Below are 14544 nucleotides of genomic sequence, written 5' to 3' on the forward strand. Positions count from 1 at the left end.
CTCTGCCATCAAAATTCAGCAAGTTCAAGACCTACCTCCAACCCTTTCTGTCTCTAAAGTAGGCTGTTCAGCCATTGGCCTCCTTTTGCCCTCAGGCAAAGCACTGCTGTCATTGTGGGTGGTTGATTCAACCTTGAACAGTAAAGGCAGAGGGAAGGTTGTAGTGCTTCAGGGTAATTCCTTAGTCCTTTGTCCTCTTTTTAAAAAAGTGACCTTGCATTCGTTACTTAACCTCTCTCAGCCCCAATTTATTAATCTATAAAGTGGGAATAATAATAGGAGCCATCTTATGGAGGCCTTGAGGGATTAAATGAGACAATCCAAATGCAGTGGTCATCTTAATATGGGAAAAGAAAGTGAAAGTGAAGTCGCTCAGTGGTGTCCGACTCTTTGCGACCCTACAGACTGTAGCCTACCAGGCTCCTCCATCCATGGGATTTTCCAGGCAAGAGTACTGGAGTGGGGTGTTATTTCCTTCTCCAGAGCTTAATATGGGAAGTGCCCAATAAATGCTAGATGTTGTTCCTCTTCATGCAGCATTTGTGGAGTCCATGCTCAAGGGCCCTGCCTCCAGGAGATCACAATCTAGTAGAAAAGAAAGACTCTGTGTGTGTTCCTATATGTGTACCCACAGGGCAAGAGCGGTGGAGTCGGGAATGACAAGGTAACTAAGGAATCCAGAGGAAAAGTCAGGTCATGTTAACAAATGAAAGTCTATGTGGTTGCTTTGGAAAATATTGAGTTCGACATCAACTGAACCATGTTTTGCTTTGCCCCTCCAGATCGGTTTTTTTTTTTTTTTTTGGTTGCACCACTCAGCATATGGGATCCCAGTTCTCTGACCAGGGATCAAACCTGTGCCCCCTGCAGAGGCGGCACAGAGTCCTAACCACTGGACCACTGGGGAATTCCCCCTCCAGATCCGCTTTTCATCTTCCCCTAGTCTGCCCTGGGCTCCAGGGGTACAGATCTGAAGAACAATATCCACAGCCTGCCATTTCCTCTAGCTTTTGAGTTTGGCCAATGTGGAATTGAGCAGGAGGTGGGAAGGAAGGAGGAGAGTAAGGTCTGGGTATTTACTTCTCTAGTGTGTTTGTGTTTAACCAATAAGACCACTTTGAGCTGCTTACATCCCTGGGTGAAAGTGTTAGTCGCTCAGCTGTGTCCAGTTCTTTGTGACCCCATGCACTGTAGTCCCCTACGCTCCTCTGTCCATGGAATTCTCCAGGCAAGAATACCAGAGTGGGTTGCCATTCCCTTCTCCAGGAAATCTGCTTGACCCAGGGATCAAACCCAGGTCTCTTGCATTGTAGGCAGATTCTTAATCGTTTTATCCATCAGGAAAGCCAATTACTATTCTCTCAAGGCAGTCTGCTCTCCACCACTCCACCTCCTCACCCCTTGGGATTTAGAGCCAGTGAAAGCCCAGCTCTCACTAGCCCCCTACAGTTCCTCTGCCCCCAAACCTTTGTAAATAGTCTCTTGGTAAATAATCCCTCCTGGAATTATCCCAGTTTGCATATGCCATCTGTTTCCTGTTGAGACCCTAAGTGGTATACCATGTTGATCTGGCTATGTGATTTCAGGTCTAGAATTTGGAAGAGATGTTTCTAAGTTGAAGCTGGGGGAGGGAACAAAATCACTGAGAGGGAGTAGATGAGGTAAAGAGCATTAGAAGAAGAAACTGGGGTGACCTCCATGTTCTCCAGACAGTGGGAGAAAGAACTAACCAGCTTCAAGTGTGAAAGCAATAATAACTCCCTTTTCTTATGACCCTGATGATCCTTAACAACACCTTTCCAGAAGGATGTAGAAATGCAATAAGCCTATTGACAGAATAATCATTTTAAAACATTAGGGTGCCTGATAGCTTGGACTTACAAAAAGATTCTGAGTTCAGTATGAATACTTATTTGTATAGGAACTTCACTTTTCACATTATTTTATTTTTTAATATGATTCAAAAGTAAAGAAGGTTCAATATTGTGCCTCTTTCCCATCCATCCCCCTTCACCTTGTTTCTCACGAGTGCATGCTAAGTTACTTCAGTCATGTCCAACTCTTTGTGACCCTTGGAATGTAGCCCACCAGGTTCCTCTGTCCATGGGATTCTCCAGGCAAGAATACTGGAGTGGATTGCCATTTACTTCTCCAGGGGATCTTCCTGACCAAGAGATTGAACCTGCATCTCTTAAGCCTCCTGCATTGGCCGGTGGATTCCTTACCACTAGCACCACCTGGGAAGCCAGCCCCCTGCTTTCTCCAGGTCACTCTTTATTAGTTGTTTATCTCTTCTTTCTGTTTCTTAATGTAAATATAAGCTAATATAACTACACAACATATTCCTATATTTCCTCTGTCCTACACAAAAGGTATTATGCTAGATGCATTATATCTTTTTTCTTTTTAATTAGTATATCCTAGAGATATAGGACATCGATAAGCTCTCCTCTGGAGTCTTTCTTCATGTTTTTTATAACTGCATAAAATTCCATAGAGTAGAAGCAGCATCATTTACCTACTGGGATGCAGGGGAGCTTTGATGAGTCCTGCCTTCCAGCGACGAGTTAAATCCCTCATTACGGCTCTGAAACCTCTTCCCCACAAATGTCCAGTGTCCTACCACTGGCTTCTCTTCAGGACTTCATCTCCCTCTCAGTAGAGAAAATTGAGGCCTTCAGGAGGCGCCTCCTCAACTTCCTGTTGCTGTTCAGTCACTAAGTCATGTCCAACTCTTTGCGAGCCCATGGACTACAGCACACTAGGCTTCCCTGTCCTTCATTATCTCCAGCAAGTAACTCCCGTTATCAAATTTTAAAACCCACCTACATCTACACTGAGCACCTTCTCCCTTCATGCTGCAATAGGAGAGACTTTTCACTTCCTGTTTAATGCCAAGTCTCTCATCTGGGATAAGGATCCCATCTATCTCCTTTCTGTTTTCTCACAGCCTTCTGCTACGATTGACCATGCTGCTGCTGCTGCTGCTGCTGCTGCTGCTAGGTCGCTTCAGTCGTGTCCGACTCTGTGCGACCCCACAGACGGCAGCCCACCAGGCTCCCCCATCCCTGGGATTCTCTAGGCAAGAATACTGGAGTGGGTTGCCATTTCCTTCTCCAACTATTGACCATAGTTCCTCTCATATTTTAACCTTCTCCCTCACAATACAACCACCTCCATCACTCCCCGCCCCCCACCCTCACCCAGCTCTCCAGTTACTGCCCTATCATTCTGTTCTTCTTGAACTAAACTTCCTGGAAGATCTGTCCACAGTCAAAGTTGCAATTTCCCTGCTTGTTACTCATTCCTCAATCCAGTCTCAGCCCAATTCCACCCCCATCAAACTACCTAAGTGAAAGTGAAGTCGCTCAGTCGTGTCCGACTCTTTGCCACCCGTGGACTGTAGCCCTCCAGGCTCTTCTGTCCATGGGATTCTCCAGGCAAGAATACTGGAGTGGGTTGCCATTTCCTAGGGTTACACTAAGCTGAAACCACCCTCAGGCCACTCAACAAGTGTTTCAGGCTTAGCTGACTTCACGGCAACATTTGACACTCCTCTCTGATCCTCTCCCTTTTGGAAATACTCCCTTTTAATGACACTACACTTTCTGGATCTCTTCTTACATGGTTACTTCTTTTCTATGTGGGAGGAATGATTCTGAGTCCATAGTTAGGTGTTCAAGAAATAGGGCCCAAGCAGGATGAGGTAAGTGAGACATCCAGATTCACTCACTCAGGTGCAAAATTTAAAGGGTGATAAATAACTCCATAAATAAGAAATAACATTTAATGCAAGATTTTTAAAAAAATTCAATTAATGCCAAAAAATCCACATTGAGCAAAATAAAAATTTAACTAAGGCCAGTGCTACGCCGATTCAGGTTGGAGCCTGAGGCAAAGGAAAAAATGCATGCCTCAGCTGCTGCTGCTGCTGCTGCTGCTAAGTCGCTTCAGTTGTGTCCAACTCTGTGCGACCCCACAGACGGCAGCCCACCAGGCTCCCCCATCCCTGGGATTCTCCAGACAAGAATACTGGAGTGGGTTGCCATTTCCTTCTCCAATGCATGAAAGTGAAAATTGAAAGTGAAGTCGCTCAGTCATGTCCAACTCTTAGCAACCCCATGGACTGCAGCCTACCAGGCTCCTCCGTCCATGGGATTTTCCAGGCAAGGGTACTGGAGTGGGGTGCCATTGCCTTCTCCTTGCATGGCTCTATCAACATGCTATTATGTATTTTGTAACAATTAGTTTGTTTCCTGAACATTAGAATGTTGGGAAAGTATTGAAAATTTGAAAAGTAAATGTAACATTTTTAAGTTTAAATATATTCATACCAAAAAAGAAATGATTATGTGGATGAATACAGAGCCTGTTATACAGAGTGAAGTCAGCCAGAAAAACAAATATCATATACAAATGTCATATTAATGCACTCTAGAAAGATGATACTGATGAACCTATATACAGGGAAGCAATGGAGACACAGACAGTGAACAGACTTGTGGACACACGATGGGTGGGGAGCAGAGAGTTGAACGAATGGAGAGAGTAGCATGGAAGCATACACACTAACATATGTAAAATAGAGAGCCAGGGGAATTTACTGTATGACTCAGGGAACTCAACAACCTAGAGAGTGGGATAGGATGGGAGGTGGGAGGGTAGCTCAAGAGGGAGGGGACATATGTATAGCTATGGCTGATATGTATATGTATATTATACTATATGGATGTATATTACACTATATGGATGTATATTATTGGCAAATTTGCTTCCTTTAAAGCTAAGGGCGCTTTTGCATAGCAAAGGAAACCATAAACAACATTAAAAGACAACCCTCAGAATGGGAGAAAATAACAGCAAATGAAACAACTGACAAAGGATTAATCTTCAAAACATACAACCAGCTCATGCAGCTCAACACCAGAAAAACAAACAACCCAATGCAAAAATCAGCAGAAGACATAAACAGACTTTCTCCCAAGAAGATAGACAGATGGTCAACAAACACAGGAAAACCTACTCAACATAGCTCACTACTAGAGAAATGAAAATCAAAACTACAATGGAGTATCATCTCACACTGGTCAGAATGGCCATCATTTAAAAAATCTTCAAACAATAAATGCTGGAGAGGGTGTGGAGAAAAGGGATCCCTCTTGCACTGTTGATGGGAATGCAAATTGACACAGTCACTATGGAGAACAGAATGGAGATTCCTTAAGTAACTAGGACTAAAACTACCCCATATGACCTACAAATCCCCTACTAAGCACATACCCTAAGAAAACCACAACTGAAAGAGATGCATGTACCCCAGTGTTCACCGCAGCATTTTTCCAACAGCTAGAACATGGAAGCAACCTAGATGTCTGTCGACAGATGAATGGATACAGAAATTGTGCTACATATATACAATGAAATATTATTCAGCTATAAAAAAGAACACATTTGAGTCAGTCCTAATGAGGTAGATGAACCTAGAGTGAAGTAAGTTAGAAAGAGAAAGACAGATATTGCATACTCTAGATTCCATTGCATGGAATCTAGAAAGATAGTACTGATGAACCTATTTGCAGGACAGCAATGGAGATACAGAGACAGAGAACAGACTTGTGGGCATAATGGGGGAAGGAGAAGGTGGGAAGAATTGCAAGAATAGCATGGAAACATACATTACCATATATAAACAACCTAGAGGGGTGGGGAGAATGATGGGAGGCGGAGGACGTATATATACACAAGGCTGATTCATGTTGATGCATGGCAGAAACTAACACAGTATCGAACAACAATTATCTTCCAATTAAAAAACTAAACAAAAAAATAGAAAAAAATTCACAAGTAGCACTCAGAGGCAGAAAGAAGGCCCTGCTGTGCCTGGATTCAGGGCCTGTCTGCCATGTTTGTTGAATGTTACCAAATAATCTTTCTACATCTCTTGAAATGATTGCATAATTTTTCCTGTTTATTCTATAAATATAATGAGTTATATTGATTGAATTTTGAACATTAAATCAAACTTACATCATCAAAGGGCACATCATTTTCCCCTTTGTCTCAGATTCCAATAGGGCACATCAGAGAACTTTCAAGAAATATCACATTTATTCTCCTTTTAAACCGAAGTTCAGACTTTTTCCCCCCTATCCCACCAGCCTGGTGAAAAATTTAATCATTTTTGGAGTTTCCCATCAGAGAACTGGCCAAAAATCTGGAAGCATTTGTATCCCTAGTGTACGGGAGAGGGCCTTCTGCTCACTGGCCATCAATTCTCATTACCTCCAAAACATGCTTGCCCAGGTCCACCAGGGTCTTCAGGACCACAGGTTCTGCTGCATCTCAGATCTCTGAAAGGTCCTGGGACTTTTGTTAAAGCTGGGTGCTGAAGACTTCAATTCAAGACCCTTCAGGCCTCTCTCCCCTTGCCTCATGGTTTCCCTTTGTCTTTTGGACCTTTACCAAAAACTGCAAGATGCTTTAACTTTAGGGTCCTTTTACCTTAGGCCCTGCCAAGGTCCCTGAAACCAGGAATAATAAACCAGGCTATCAGTTTAAAATGGGAGGAAAGGGGGAAATGAGTGAAAACAAAAATTAATATTTCCAGAAAATCCTGCCACATCAGCCTCATTTGCAGGCTCGTCTTCCTCCATCCCCTAGTCCTCCAGAGCAGGAGTCCTGCAGGGCTGGGCCCAAGGCCTCACTCCATGGTTGCTCCCAGGTAATCTCATTCATGCCCCTGGCAGAGTTTCCATTCATAAGCCTGCTGCTGCTGCTAAGTCACTTCAGTCATGTCTGACTCTGTGCGACCCCACAGACGGCAGCCCACCAGGCTCCGCCATCCCTGGGATTTTCTAGGCAAGAGTACTGGAGTGGGTTGCCATTGCCTTCTCCAATCCATAAGCCTATGACTCTCTAATTTGTTTCTGTGGCTCAGACCTCTGACTGAGCCCCAAAACAGTATGTGCAGCTACTCAGTACCTCCATCTGGATAGCTCTCAACGATGGCAAACTAAATATATCCAGTGCCACACTCACAGTCTTCTCCCTCCAATCCAGTCCTTTCACAGCACAGAGTAGTCATCCTAGATTCCTCCTGCTGCCTCGCCTCTCATTTTGCATCATCTTTGAATCCTGTCCACTTCTCTCGAACAAAGCTCTCAAATTCTAAATAGCTCCATTTCCAGACTACCTTGGTGGTCCATTAGTTAAGAATCTGCTTGCCAGTGCAGGGAATATGGGCTCGATCCTGGTCCAGGAAGATTCCACAGAATCTTTGGCAGAGCAACTAAGCCCAGGCGCTACAACTACTGAGCCTAAGTGCTCTGAGCCCGTGCTCAGCAACAAGAGAAGCCACCGCAGTGAGAAGCCCATGCACCACAACTAGAGAATAGCTCTGTCTCACTGCAACTAGAGAAAACCCCATGTGTAGTGACGAAGACCCAGCACAGCCAAATAAAACACATAATTCAAAAAAAAAGCTCCATTTCTGCTGCTTCCACTCCACCTCAGCATCATATCTTGTCTATTGTTAAAACTTCCTAATTGCTCTTCCCTGCACCCTTCTGGGCCTCCTCCAATCTCATCTCCATGAATTCACCAAAACAATCTTCTGAAATACATACCTGTTAACATGTCACCTCCTGGCTTAATCTCTGCAAGACTTTCCGTTCTCCTGGAAATACACCGCACTGGGTGATGGGCCTGCTTGATCTGGCCTCCCCGCTCCTCTCACCCGCAGCTCACCTTGCTCCACCTTCTTCCCCTTGGCTCCCTGAGCCCCAGCCACACAAGCTGTTCTTCCCTATGCACCCGCTTCTCATTTTTGTCATTACATACTCATTTACATGATTATGTGATTAATGTCTGACATTCCCTCTAGTCTCTGTGCTCCATGAGAACAGAGTCTATGCGTCCCCAAGGCCTCACACAGAGCCTGCGACATTATGTCTAAGTGCTTGCGGGAAAATCATTGACTATATCGCATTATTTCTCTGAGAGTAAAACCCTTCGAAGCTTAGAAGTACATTTGTAAGGAATTTTCCTCTTTTAATAATAACTGAGAATTGCAGTGTTCCAGACACAGCTTTTAAGTGCTTTACATGTATTAACTCAGTTAATCCTCACTGTAAGCCTAGAAGGTAAACGCTATTTTTATCCCCATTTTAAAGATACTGAAACTGAAGCACAGAGTGGTCAGATAACTCGCTCATGATCTCATAGCTAATAAGCAGTGGAGCGAAGACTCTCATCCCCAGATTTTGCACTGGGCCTTGTGTCTATTTGGCAAATATTACTGAGCAAACTACCAGGCACCATGACAGGAATGAGCTAGAACATCTTTAATAGAAGGATGTATAGAAAAGAAAGAGATTAATCTCTGTTAAAGTGTAAGAGACACTATGCAGAGTATATACCCCATCTTTCATAATCCTCTCAAAAACAGAACAAGCTAGGTATAAATATTCCCATTTAGATAAGGCAGAGGAAACAGAAAGTTTGCACAACTGGTCAAAAATCACATAAGCAGTAGAAGGCGTACCTGGAATTCAAAGTCAAGGTTGCACAGCACTAAAGCTAGTGCTCTTCCCAGCGCATGAGGTTGCCTCTAGAGAAAGCTGCTTGAGATTGCGCCCACAAACTCGTCAAATGATTTATCCACTGGTTCAATGATCCATAGATGTGAGCATGCATAAGAATCATCTGGAAAACTTGTTGAACTCATGGATTCCCAGGTTTCACCATTAGAAATTCTAGTGTGGGGTAGAAATCTTAAACCTGAAGGCTTTTTTTACAAAAAGCACCCCAGGTGATTCTGATATAGATGATTCTAGTATGGTGGCCCCAAAACTTTTGCATTAAACAGAATCACCTGAATGAGTTAATAAACACCAGATTGCTGGACTCCACTCCTAGAATTTCTGATTCAAGAGATCTGGTGCAGCCTGAGATTTTTCATTTCTAGCAAGTTCCTTGGTGATGCAGAGACCAGCTTTTGTACTCCACTAACTGTCCTAGAACAAGACTCTGCAAGACACTTCTCTGGTTTTATTTAATTCGTGATTCCATCACTTTTAAAGCAATTTCCAAAATACACAAGGCTCCACTCTGCCATCCCTCAACACTCTCCTCTTGAGAACTGCAGAAAATACCAAAGTTGGGAATTTGGAGAAAATTTATCTTGGGATGAAATCCTTTGGCAGCTTTAGATGGAGAAGTTCCTACTTTCAAAGTAATATGATCTTTGACCCATGTACAAAATGCCAAAAAAATTATAGATCTCTAAGTAGGACTGATTCCAGATAAATAATAGAGCAATACTTCCATTTTTAAACCTGTTCTGTGTTTGTGTGTATATTCAATAAAATATAATTTTCATTTAAAGTTGTTTAGCTTTCAGGAACCTTGGAGGAAAAAGTGTCAGACATATCCAATTTAATAAGGGGTATATTTTAAATTAAAATAAAAAATAGAAATTAAGATTTAATCTTGTTCCACTGGGAAACTCATCTTAAGTTACCTAACGTTGTCCAAAATTCAGAAACATAATTCATGTGTGTTTGTGTGTGTGTGAGTGTGTGCACAAGTATGAGTGTGTTAACTTTGCTTGAGTTCATGGTCCAAAGTCAGTAAAGTGCACAGAATAAGCAAAAAAGCATAAAAGATGAAGATCCCATGATTCAGGGCCCATTTCCTTGATGAATTTTTGATATGTTAGGTAATCTTTTCAGCATATGTGATCTATGAAGAGATTTTCCATAAAGGCATTTGGTAAATGAGTTTCTGATGAAATATACTTCCAGACTTCAGTATCTTCAGAAATAATTCCATCCTTTCATATTTTTGCATTTAAAAAATGATTTATGTTCCTTCCAGGTATCCATGAGGAGGGCTGTCAGCATTCCATCCTGGAAAACCTTTACTAAGATTGATGTTTCCACAAAGCCTCCTCTTTTGACCCTCCCATTCTTCATTCCAAAACAATGGACTCACATCACCCAGAATTCCACTTTGCTGTGGTAATGAAACTCAGACATCTGATTTACCTTTGTAACTCTCAAATAGCTTTATTGCTTGAAAATCAACTCATCCTCATTTATTTTCCCTTTCTGTTACTTTCAGCTTAAATACACATAAAGAACTCTTCTTTCCTATAGCTATCCACAGGAAGTAAGTATTTTAAAACTATTGAATCAAATGTCTTGGTGTGTAGGGAATTATGTTTTTGCAGACTCTTGATGATTAAGGTTTCTGAGAATGCCAGTGGCCATTAGAGGTTTTTTTCTTTTCCCTACTAAAATAGACCCAACTTCAGGAAAATTTGAGAGAAGTGTAAGGCTGGGCTAACCTGACTTTTACACACAGGCAACATGGTCAAGCAGACTGTGTGAGTTCAAATTCTAGTTCCTATAGTTACGTGTCATGTAAACTTGTATAGGTTACTTTAATTCTTTGTGTCTTGTCTGTAAAATGAGATTCTAAAAGCACCTACCGCAAAGGGTTACTCTGAGGAGTAAAAGACACTTGGAACAATGCCCTGAATATAATGAATGCTCAATAAGTGTTGGTGGTGCTTGTATTGTTATCACTGATATTAAAAATTTCATACCATGTTAGCACAGAAATGAGAAGCAATTTGATTTAAAAGGGATAAGTATCAATCATGGCTTGGTTCCTGAAAAATGTCACTAATACTTGTTTAAAAGAAAATAGGATACTTATTAGTCTAACTCCAAATTAAAAGGAGAAAATTCCTTTCTGTCACAAGCTACTTTAAAAAAAAACTTTATTTGTTTATTTATTTATGGCTATTCTGTATGGCATGTGGGATCTTAGTTCTCTGACCAGAGATCAAACCTGTGCCCCCTTCCATGGAAGAGTCCTGACCACTGGACCAGCAGGGAATTCCCTAAAGCTACTTCTTAATGCTAAGAAAGCATGAAATGTTATAAAATGTATAATAAACACAATATAACTAAAAAATATTCCTTCAGTTTTAAAAGTGAGGGGATATATGTATACCTACGACTGATTCATGTTGAGGTTTGACAGAAAACAACAAAATTCTGTAAAGCAATTATCCTTCAATAAAAAAGAATAACAAAAAAAATTCCTTCAAAAAAAGCCTAGATTTTAGTTATGATGAAAAGCCATTACATTACTACCTTAAGACATCTGCTGAGAGGGAAGCACAATTATATAATCAAGTATAATGAATGCATATTCATTTATTTATATTGCAACTTATTCTAGAAAGAAGTACAGGCTGCTATAATGAGTGAATCATAAGAGAAACATAAAGACAAGATCTTCTAATGTAGTAGGATAGCTTTCAATGCATATAGAATACGTTGTGAAAAAAAATGTTGCAAAGGAATACAAATAAAAAATAGAAAATGCTCCTTCTATGTTTTTATTGCTGGCCCCACATTTCCTTTCTTGAAGAATCAAAATTTCATTTGAATCTTCCCCATCCTTCATTCCCCATATTCAGTTGGTAGCCACGACTTCTTAGTTGTGCCTTTGCAGTATTTCTTGACCCACATCTTTATTTCTACTGCCAAGCCCTAGTTCATGTTCCCTCTTTAGTATTAATAGTTTCCTGTTCATCTCTTTGCCCCAGCCTCTCCCTCTCCCTCCTCCTTCCCTTTACTCCTACCACTGTAACTCATCCAATACAATGCTACTGAATTAATTTTTCTAAAGCATTAACACATCTCTGGTTTTGTCATTTGCTTATTAAAAACCTTCCATGGCTTCTCACTGCTTTCTGGTTTTGATACATTTTTGTTTGTACCTCTTCTCTGTAATGTTTTCTTTCTTATAATAAATTTTATATACGTTTGAGCTTCTCTACTAGATAGTAAACTCCTCTCATCATTTCTCCTCTCCCAACATCTAGCATATTGTCTTATCAGTAAATGCTGGGGGAAAAAAGAGTAAATAAAACCTGAGTAAAAAAAAATTATCTTGTTTATTTGCATTTCTAATTGCTATAGCTATATCTTTATAATGATGTAATTTGATGAGGACAAAGATAGATAAAAATTACCAAATTAAGAACAGGTAACTAATCTAAGACCTTAATTACAGATCTGCAGGATGGTCACGTAATTCCTTTAAATTGAATAGAACACATTTTCATCTTGTTGCCTGCTATGTAAGTTGTGCCAACCCACATATTACTCAAAAGTTAAGGAAAGGCAGTAGAATGGAAAAAAACAACAAGCAGTAATTGAAAATAAAAACACTTTGAAAGATGGCTTGAAGCCAGAGATCCTAATGAAAATGATAAACCAGAAAGCCTTTACACGTAAGGTAGCAAGCTAGTTAGTAAGTTGGATGCCTCTGAGAAAATTTATTAATACTTGACCACCGAAAGAGAGTAATTCATTTATACAGACAAACAGCATTCTTGGCGTGTGCATTTACATGTTGTGTGACCCCAGAATATGATCTTATAAAGATGAATTTTTAGCTTGTGTACAATTTGCATTGTAGCATGTTCAATCTCAGAAGAAAATTCATCTGAGGATTTCATCAGATGCTAAAAAGAGCTTAGAAAAATAAGCAATTGTTTCAATAACAACTCAGGTAAGGTAAAGATAACCCTCTCTTAGTATCTATAATCATTACAAGGATTAAGGTTTGTGTCTTTCCATAAGATGGTAATACCCACAGCTACGTCTAGGCATTACAATTGATGCTATATAAATCTCTGAAATATTTCTCTTCATGGTATCCTAAAAGTTTATTGAATTGAATTTGAATGAAAGATAGGGGCTATATTGCATTCAAATTTTTCATATAAGGAATGTATTTGCAAAACAAACCCCCTTCTCCCCGTAAATGTGGGCTAGATTTAATGACTTGCTTCCAAAGAATAGAGTATGGAAAGGGGAAAGTAGTAACGTTACAGTGGAGCAATTCAGCAAACATCATCCTAACCAAGCGATGAAGATTAACGCCTTCAGATATGTCGTAAGGATCACTGAAGAACACTTCACCTCTGTGGGATTCTTTCCCAAAACCTGTATCTCTGGTTTAATCATTTAAAAAAGTCAGATGAAGCCAAACTGAGGGGCACTCTACAGAATGCCTGGCCCAAACTCCCCAAACCATCAAGATTAGAAAACAAGAAAAGATTGAGAAACCGTCACAATGAAAAGAGACAGTGGATACATGAAAGCTAAGTGCAATGTAGTTCCCTGGATTGGATCCTCAATCAGAAAGAGGTGACAGAAAACTGGTGTAATCCAAATAAAGTCTCTCTGCTCTGCTAAGTCACTTCAGTCGTGTTCGACTCTGTGAGACCCCATAGACAGCAGCCCACGAGGCTCTTCCATCCATGGGATTTTTCAGGCAAGAGTACTGGAGTGGGGTGCCATTAGTTCAGTTAATAGTAATGTGCTAACATTGGTTTCTTAGATTTAACAAATACACTGTGGAAATGGAAGGTGTTAACAATAAGGGAAGCCAGGTGAAAGGTATGACAACTTTGTAGTATCTTTGACACTTTTCTGTAAATATTAGATTTGCAAAATAAAGAGTTTATTTTTTAAAATCTCAGTTCTTCTGCCACTGACACACAGCAGACAGACACTCTCTGCCATTGCTGTCTTGTGCTGTGTTATATCCAGGAGCACTGGTTAACGACGCTGTTTGGTGAAATAGACAAGAATGTGTATAGGAAAAAGCAGTTTTAAGACAGGACACAGAAATCTTGAAGAAAATCGAAAGCTTTGGAAACAGTGCCAAGACAATACAAATTCATTCCTCTGTATTGTGATTCCATTTAAATACAAGTAATTTCTATGTTTATGCTTTGCTCAGGAAAAGTTATATCCTCTTATCGGCGTAAAGTCCTAAACTACTGTTACCCTCCGGGGAGAGCTATGTTTTGTTGGATGGTGATAACAAGGTTGTAGCCTACATGTACCCTCTGAAAGAATATCTGAGCGTTTCAAGTTTTTTGTTTTGCTTTGGTTTTGAGTAGAATTTGGCTGCTGACTTCTTTTAAATGTGAGCAAAGGAGATGCCATTTTAAAAGCTGATATAATCCTAAAACTGAAGATCAGAAGACTAGGTCATAGCATTCTCCATCCCATCCTTGTTTCCTCAGTGATGGAGTGTCCTTGCTGAATATTCATGATCCCATGACTAACTATTCTTGAATGTTTACAAGAATATAATTTTATTACTGCCTTTGGGAGGCTACTTTACATTCTTATTGTAAAATTTCTTCTTGATTAATTTTAATAGTCCTATAACTGAATTTTGCTCATTATTACCAGTTTACCTTTTACCACTACTCTTAATAGATTTTAATCCTCGTCATACATTTGCAAACACTAATATCGTGGGTTAACCTATATTTTTCTTTCAAAGGAAAAATTTCAAGATCTACTGTGTTTTCTGCATATGTATCAAGAAGAATGCTTTCGTATCAAATCCATTATTGAAAGATTCATTCATCACTGTGCTGAGATGATTACAGATACCTCCTGAAAATCACAAACTCATTGAGTTTGCCACTAGGTAAAG

General features: G+C 40.3%; 2 long non-coding RNA genes across 2 annotated transcripts in view; both read left to right on the forward strand.

Annotated features, from left to right (window-relative positions):
* The first annotated feature begins 9438 nt into the window (after nt 1–9438).
* LOC120856064 lies at nt 9439–11965 on the forward strand. The gene is made up of 2 exons (XR_005719379.1): nt 9439–10019; nt 10123–11965. It is a non-coding gene; the product is annotated as an uncharacterized LOC120856064 (long non-coding RNA).
* Nucleotides 11966–13316: 1351 nt separating this feature from the next.
* The window catches only part of LOC120856063, a 32247-nt gene continuing 31019 nt past the window's right edge, over nt 13317–14544 (forward strand). The window contains exon 1 of the long non-coding RNA XR_005719378.1: nt 13317–14538. This is a non-coding gene — a long non-coding RNA (uncharacterized LOC120856063). The remainder of the gene's footprint in view (nt 14539–14544) is intronic.

This window comes from Oryx dammah, unplaced genomic scaffold (assembly GCF_014754425.2).
Source record: "Oryx dammah isolate SB20612 unplaced genomic scaffold, SCBI_Odam_1.1 HiC_scaffold_28, whole genome shotgun sequence".
Classification (NCBI taxonomy): Eukaryota; Metazoa; Chordata; class Mammalia; order Artiodactyla; family Bovidae; genus Oryx; species Oryx dammah.